This window comes from Poecilia reticulata, linkage group LG13, assembly GCF_000633615.1.
Source record: "Poecilia reticulata strain Guanapo linkage group LG13, Guppy_female_1.0+MT, whole genome shotgun sequence".
Taxonomy (NCBI): Eukaryota; Metazoa; Chordata; class Actinopteri; order Cyprinodontiformes; family Poeciliidae; genus Poecilia; species Poecilia reticulata.
In genome coordinates this window covers 31,074,589-31,080,996 of record NC_024343.1, presented here as the reverse complement: position 1 = coordinate 31,080,996, position 6,408 = coordinate 31,074,589, and the positions used below count along the sequence as shown (strand labels likewise).

General features: G+C 36.1%; 1 long non-coding RNA gene across 1 annotated transcript in view; it reads right to left on the bottom strand.

The window, feature by feature from the left end:
* Positions 1 to 5,092, bottom strand: part of LOC108166812 (uncharacterized) — a 24,060-nt gene extending 18,968 nt beyond the window's left edge. Inside the window, exons 1-2 of the long non-coding RNA XR_001777209.1 lie at positions 4,912 to 5,092; positions 4,705 to 4,765 (exon numbers count right to left, since the gene is read on the bottom strand). This is a non-coding gene — a long non-coding RNA (uncharacterized LOC108166812). The remainder of the gene's footprint in view (positions 1 to 4,704; positions 4,766 to 4,911) is intronic.
* Positions 5,093 to 6,408: the final 1,316 nt, after the last annotated feature.

The window sequence follows — 6,408 nt, the reverse complement described above, 5'->3', positions numbered from 1 at the left end:
TGGAGAGAGGCCATACAGTTGTGACCACTGTGAGAAGGGTTTTACTGCGAAAGCACACTGATGTCCCATTAACATATTCACACTGGAGAGAGGCCATACAGTTGTGGCCAGTGTGGGAGGAGTTTTACTCAGAAAGGACATTTCATACTCCATCTGTATGGCTGCATAAGAGAGAGACCATGCCGTGTCTGAATAGGAAGTGGTGTTTTTCAGAAGCCCATCACCAGGATACAATGATCAGCTTGGAATGCATGTAAACAGTTTCAATATAATTCATTACAAAAGCAAATTGAAGTTGCAAGGTTTTTTCATTTTATAAATAATCATAAAACAGAAACTAATGTAAATCTTCTCACGTGTAACAAATCAAGTCCAGTTTTTAGAAAGTGTGACTTATTGATTCCTGTTTTGTCTTTACCTGGAATTCACCATCACACCAACTGTTGTTAATGTGCTGCTTAGTGATTATCAGTCAAAGTCACACTGTATCGGCAGCTACTGTTCTGCGCACGTCTTCTGCAGCAAGAATACACTATTTGAACTATTTGAACTATTTACAATTAGGCTAGTAAAGTTATTTACAACTCACAGCCAGCGCAGATCACCTCTCTTCTGCAAGTACTGCATGCAACTTTGCGGCATGTGTAGATGTCAAAGATTTTTTTATTGCAGAATCTCTATCTCTTCACCATTGATAAGTGTTTCTCCTTTAGAGGAACTCAATGCGTCTTATTGAGAGCTGATGATCTTATTGTGAACAAAATTGCTTTAATATTCCCTATAAGTGATTTGCATTGGTTTGCTGTCTATATTATGTGGTGCAAAAGAAGATTTTTTGTTCCAGTTTTCACCAACTGTTTTCTACCATTCCCTTTTATTTTGTTTTTATATTACAAATGGCACAAAAAAGTTATTAATGCACATAACAGTTGTAAAAAAAACAACATATGTATTTGCCACTCATATTTTGAAATGTTAGATTTTATGAAAATATCAATTTTTTTTGTCCACAAAACCTATACATGTCAGTTTTTTACCTCATATGGATGACTCGACTTTTTGTTGATGAAGCACGTTCATGTTAGAGTGTTGGTGTTCTTCAAAGAATGAGTCATAATGTCTCTGTTCCTCCAGTGGCTTCGTCCAACTTTTTTATAAAACTGATTCGAATGCGCCAGCGACTCTGCTGTGGATTTGCTGCAACAAAACTCAAATCCTCCCTGATGCCGCCTGACAGCTGTAGAGAATCACATGACTTCTAAATGCCTGTGTGAGAGATGATAGAAAGGAGTTTTCTTTTTCACAAATAGAACAAAAGCACCGCGCTGTAAAGACAGACTCATCATTGCCAAAGCCGTGAGCTTGGTTTCCATGTACCTGAAATCAAATAAAGTTGTTGTGATATACAAGTTTGGGAGGTAAAAAAAAGACATGTAGGCTCCCTGCTTTAGAAAATTCAGGAAACACCCAAGACAAGCTGGAGGTTCATCAGAGTCACACAGAAACTCACAGCTCTGGGCACTTTGAACGCCCACGGTCCGGAGACGGACTCCGTCTCCAAAAAAAAAAACAAAAACGGTTGCCATTTTATTTTGTTCTCTGTAAGTAAGAATATAAATCTCAGTGTCAAAAAGTATACTGGCATCAGCTACGCTTCTGCCAAACAATATTTTTTTCAGATCTACACATAATCAAAATTAAATGACTGATAAAGTCATGAATAACTGTGATAACCAGTTCAGATCCAGAAGCTTTAATGTGAAGTTAAGTAATTATGAGGTAGCCTACTCCTTTTTATTATTTCATCCACTTTTCACAATCCACAAAGTACAAATTTGTGTATTTAAAAGCCTTCTCTTTCTCTAGTCCAAACATATTTCTTGTCAAACAATTTCAGCTGCTAATTTAATTACTACTTTAAGACTTTGGAGTCCAGTCCATGTACGCTTGTTGGTTAGTTTGCTATTTTTTAATATTTTAATCAATTTCCTTTTCCCTTAGAGATGGGGTTTGCTTTAGATGCTTCTTTCTTTCCGAGTGTCTATACTCGGCATTAAAGAATAAGCTGATCGCTCATTGACATGTTGCATGTTATTGTTTACATCCGGAAACTTTGCACATGCATACAACGCTGGAGGGCAAAAAGGCCATTATTTTACATGTCGTCCATTACAGCCGCGCTGCCGTGGTAGAGCAAATCGGTTAACAAAATGAAACCTGGAGATGCACGAATTATTCATTTATTGCGGTGCAAACCACAAAGCAAAGGGAAAAACAACACAGAAAAACAACTCAAAACGGCTACGCTACCTGCATTCTCGTTGCCGTAGCAACTCACAACAATGTATCAGGATTCAACACCAAAAAACTCGCAAACATTTTTCACACAAAGAACAGAACATTTAGTCTGTTTCAGTTTTACGTTTTTAGGCCTAATGTTTCCTTTGTGATATTGATGAGAGATTGTAATGGTAGATTAGCTACCACTGCTATTAGCTAATCTAACACAGCAGTGGAAGAGATAAAAACTTGCTCTTCCTATAATCTGTCAGATTGGTGTTTAAGTCGCCTTTTTTTATTTTAACTGAACTGAAACACAAAATTCCACAGCACATCTTCATGTTATGGTTTACAAAGTCAAGCAAGCATAACTGACCTACTTCCCTCTAACTGGCTATTTATTTTAATTCAGTTTTTTTTCCTCCAAGGACAAACAGAAATGCAGCCTGGTAAATGTGACGCGTAGCAAATCAGAAAGCAAGGTGATGGAAAACTTATAAGGGAATCTAAAATAAACATAGCCCACTAACTATGCCCATTGCTCCTTCCCAGTCGGCCATGTTTGTTTACACTGAACTCACGTTTGATCTTGGGAGGTTTTCCAAGATTTCCATCAGAAATCTGAATGTTGGTGAGTGAAACCGGTACGACAATGCGTGTTATATCAGCCGATTTTTTATCGTCGTGTGTGGGGTCTCTCAGGTTTTGATGATCAGCCGATAATTTAAAAATCTTAACAATTCTGCAAAGAAGTTAGGCAAAAAGCGAGACAGGTATGGCAGGTGCTACTTTGATGGCTACAAAAGTTAATCTGCAGCTTTAAAACAAGACAATACTGGCATCAGTGGTTTTATATACAAATAAATAATTATAAATGTTTGCAGCCAGTTTCAACTACAGTAACCAACAAATAAATAAAAGGCAACAATTAAATAAACAAAATTGACCATTTGTCTATAGTTCCTTAATTAAATGTAAAAAAAAATAGCTCAAAAAGCATCATCCACCCATTGATTTTCAGCAAGATCATTATTCTGCTGTTGGTTACAGTCATTTCATGAAACCAACTCTGAGACGAAACTGTCTGCATCTTTCTGCACCAGTGATAAAATCTAGATTACCATTCCATTCTGGGAGGATGGCAGGGAAACCAGTAAACCGTCACACATAAATAACCTGACCTTAATCACCTCCTCACTGTGAGGGAGCACAGCTAACACTTTCTCCCTGTTCTGCTCTCAATCCAGCAGCCTGAAGCCTCTGACACCGGCAGAAAGCGTCTCCTCAGCCAGTCAGGCATTCGTTTTCTTCCTCCTGCTGAGTCAGCGGCTTCAGGCAGTGACATAAAGAGTCGCTTCCTAACTTAAGTCCAAAATATGTCCGTTTTTTTTTTTTTTTTTGCTGCAGCATTTCCCCCCATTTCACTGTGTTATTATCCACAGGAAAACAGCTGAGTCCGCACAGAAACCTGACAGATTTATGTTGCAGTTGTTTAATGAATTGTGGAAATGTTTCAGTTTTATTTAAAATTAAAGACTGCACAATGATGAGGGTGTAATTTGTAAAGGTACACAGCAAAAAAAGTAAATGTTTCTTCAGCCTGTCAGAGAGATAATACAAATATGAGTGTTTCACCATGTAATAGTTCCGAATTAAATATTTAACTCACAAGCTAAATATTTAGTTTGTAGACTAAAGTTTTAGTTTGCAGATTAAAGGCTTAGTCAACAAACTTAATATTTATTTTTTATTTATTTTATTTTAACTAGATATTTAGTTGAAAGTAAAATGTATTTTCCAAACCATGACATTTTTTAAATCAAAATTTATTTTCTACATTAAATACTTAGCTTGGACTTAAATACTTAGCCTGCAAACTAAATATTTAGCTAAATAACTAAATATCCCATTCTTAAGCTAAATATTTAGTTTACCAACTAAAGATGTTAAGTAATTCCAATATTTATCATCTTTTGCTAGAGAACAAAATTATCTCCTAATTTAGTTTTCTAGCAAAATATTTAATTCGCAACCTCAATTTTTATTTTCCAAAGTAAATATTTAGTTTGCAAGTTAAATGTTTAGTTTAGAATTTTGAAATATATAAATGTATGAATAGCATGGTAAAAATATGAATTTGAACAACAAACACCTCTTTTTTTTTCTTTCTATAACAGTTTAGGGACCAACCAAAACATTGCTGTTAATTTTTTTACTGTGTAATTTAATGTGTCAGTTAAACTGGCTCCAGTCCAGACAGGTTGCTTTTTATCATCATTTTATAAAAAATGGTTTGAATTTCCGTGAGTAATAAATATATTGTTTTTGTTTTGCAATTGTAAAAAGAGCAAAGACACACAAAAAAATCCACATACATTCCCTGTAATGATGCTAACTAGCTAGTCATTGAACAGCGTTGCTCACCTCTTTCACTGGGACCGGGGTTAAAGGTCATGTCATGCTGGTATCGAGGTGACTGACTCACCTGTTAAGTGTCGTAAAAGGTACAGACAACTTAAATAAATGAATATGTTGGTCATTTTTTCTTCATTCATTAAATGCTAGTGAAATGGACAGTAGTTTGTAGCTAAGCTAACAATGCTAACTGGTTGATGATCTCAGTCTACCCACCTCTCTTGGAGAAAAACTTGGTTATAAATTGTCACTCTTTTGTCTGGCTTCTTTTGTTCTCCCCCTCTTTTTCTTAAACCTGACTTATTTTCTTAGCAGCGTAGTAACCGCCATCTTCTGTTCTTGTTTTCTACTGACCGCTGCGGAACAGTGACCACCGTCAAGCGAGCAAAGCAGGAAGAAACCATTTCATGCAGGTCCGGGGGGGTGCTCGGTGAAATATGTTTAATTATTACTGCTAAAAACAGTTTTAAAAACAAGATATAATTAATGTTATTGACAAAAAATCCTCTATTTCTATATATATAAATATAAAAGAACTAATAAAAACCCAAACAGAAATCTTTTTGTGGAGCGCCCCCTGTCGTTCAGGAGCCCGTGGAATTGCCCTAACTCCTCCCTCCGCCCCCCGTGTTTAAATCCACTCTGTACCTCAAACAACAAATGTATTTTCCTCCGATTTATTTTTTGTTTTAACTTGGAAGCTTCTTTATTAAAATCAGCCATGACAGAGTCATCTCAGTATGATCATTTTTGTTGTTGATTTTTAATAAAATTATAAAAAACACATACATTTTAGTTTGCACCACGCCCAAAAGGACTTAAACGTGAAGCTGAATAATTATTTTTTTCTCTATTAAAGTTATTATTCGAGCCATTTTTGCACAGTTTTGCCACCTAAACTCATCTGTTTCCTGAATCGTGTGGCGGCCATTAAGATGTCCTCTTCCTCTGATGATGCTCAGGATGTTGCACCTATATTTGGACGTTCATTTCTCCGCCAAGCTCTCCTCTACAGTACGCTCAGTTTCCTCTGAACCACCAAATGTGAGGCATCTGTGTTCTCTGACTGCTAATGTGACCATGAGCAAAAGATTGGAGCGACACATTTCTGGAGAGCGAGGAGAGAAAGATCCTCCCAGAAGCTCGCAGAGGATTTTATTATTTACAACAGTCACTCCTGGATTTCCATTTTTAGCAACACGTTATGCATCTTTGATTACAAATATCGTAACTGCAGCAGCGTTTCTGTCCATTAGTTAGAATCAAACCTCCGGTGTGAAGCAACTAATAAAAATGTTTTCATTCAGCTGCTGAATGAAGTTTAAATTCACAGACTTTGACTTCAGCAAAATAAAATAATTGTTCACTGACTCAGTAATTCACACTTGAATGTTTTTTTTTTGGGTTAATAGTGTCATATGTAGTGAGAAAAATAAACATTTAATAAACCAGCAATATTTTTCCCACTTAAAAAATGGAGAGATTGGTCACTTTCATCGTGAGAGAATCTAAAACAAACACCCAGAAAATCAAACTGCGTAATTTTTAAGTGATCAATTTGTATTTTGTTGCAGCAAACCCAACTTCAGTCGCATTCAAACAAACATGTCTGGATCTTTTGAGTCGGATCAAGACGCAAACTTGTTCTTTGTGAGCCATTTTGACTGATGGCATAAAAAAAAAAAACTAACTATTTTCACCCATCAGTTTTAA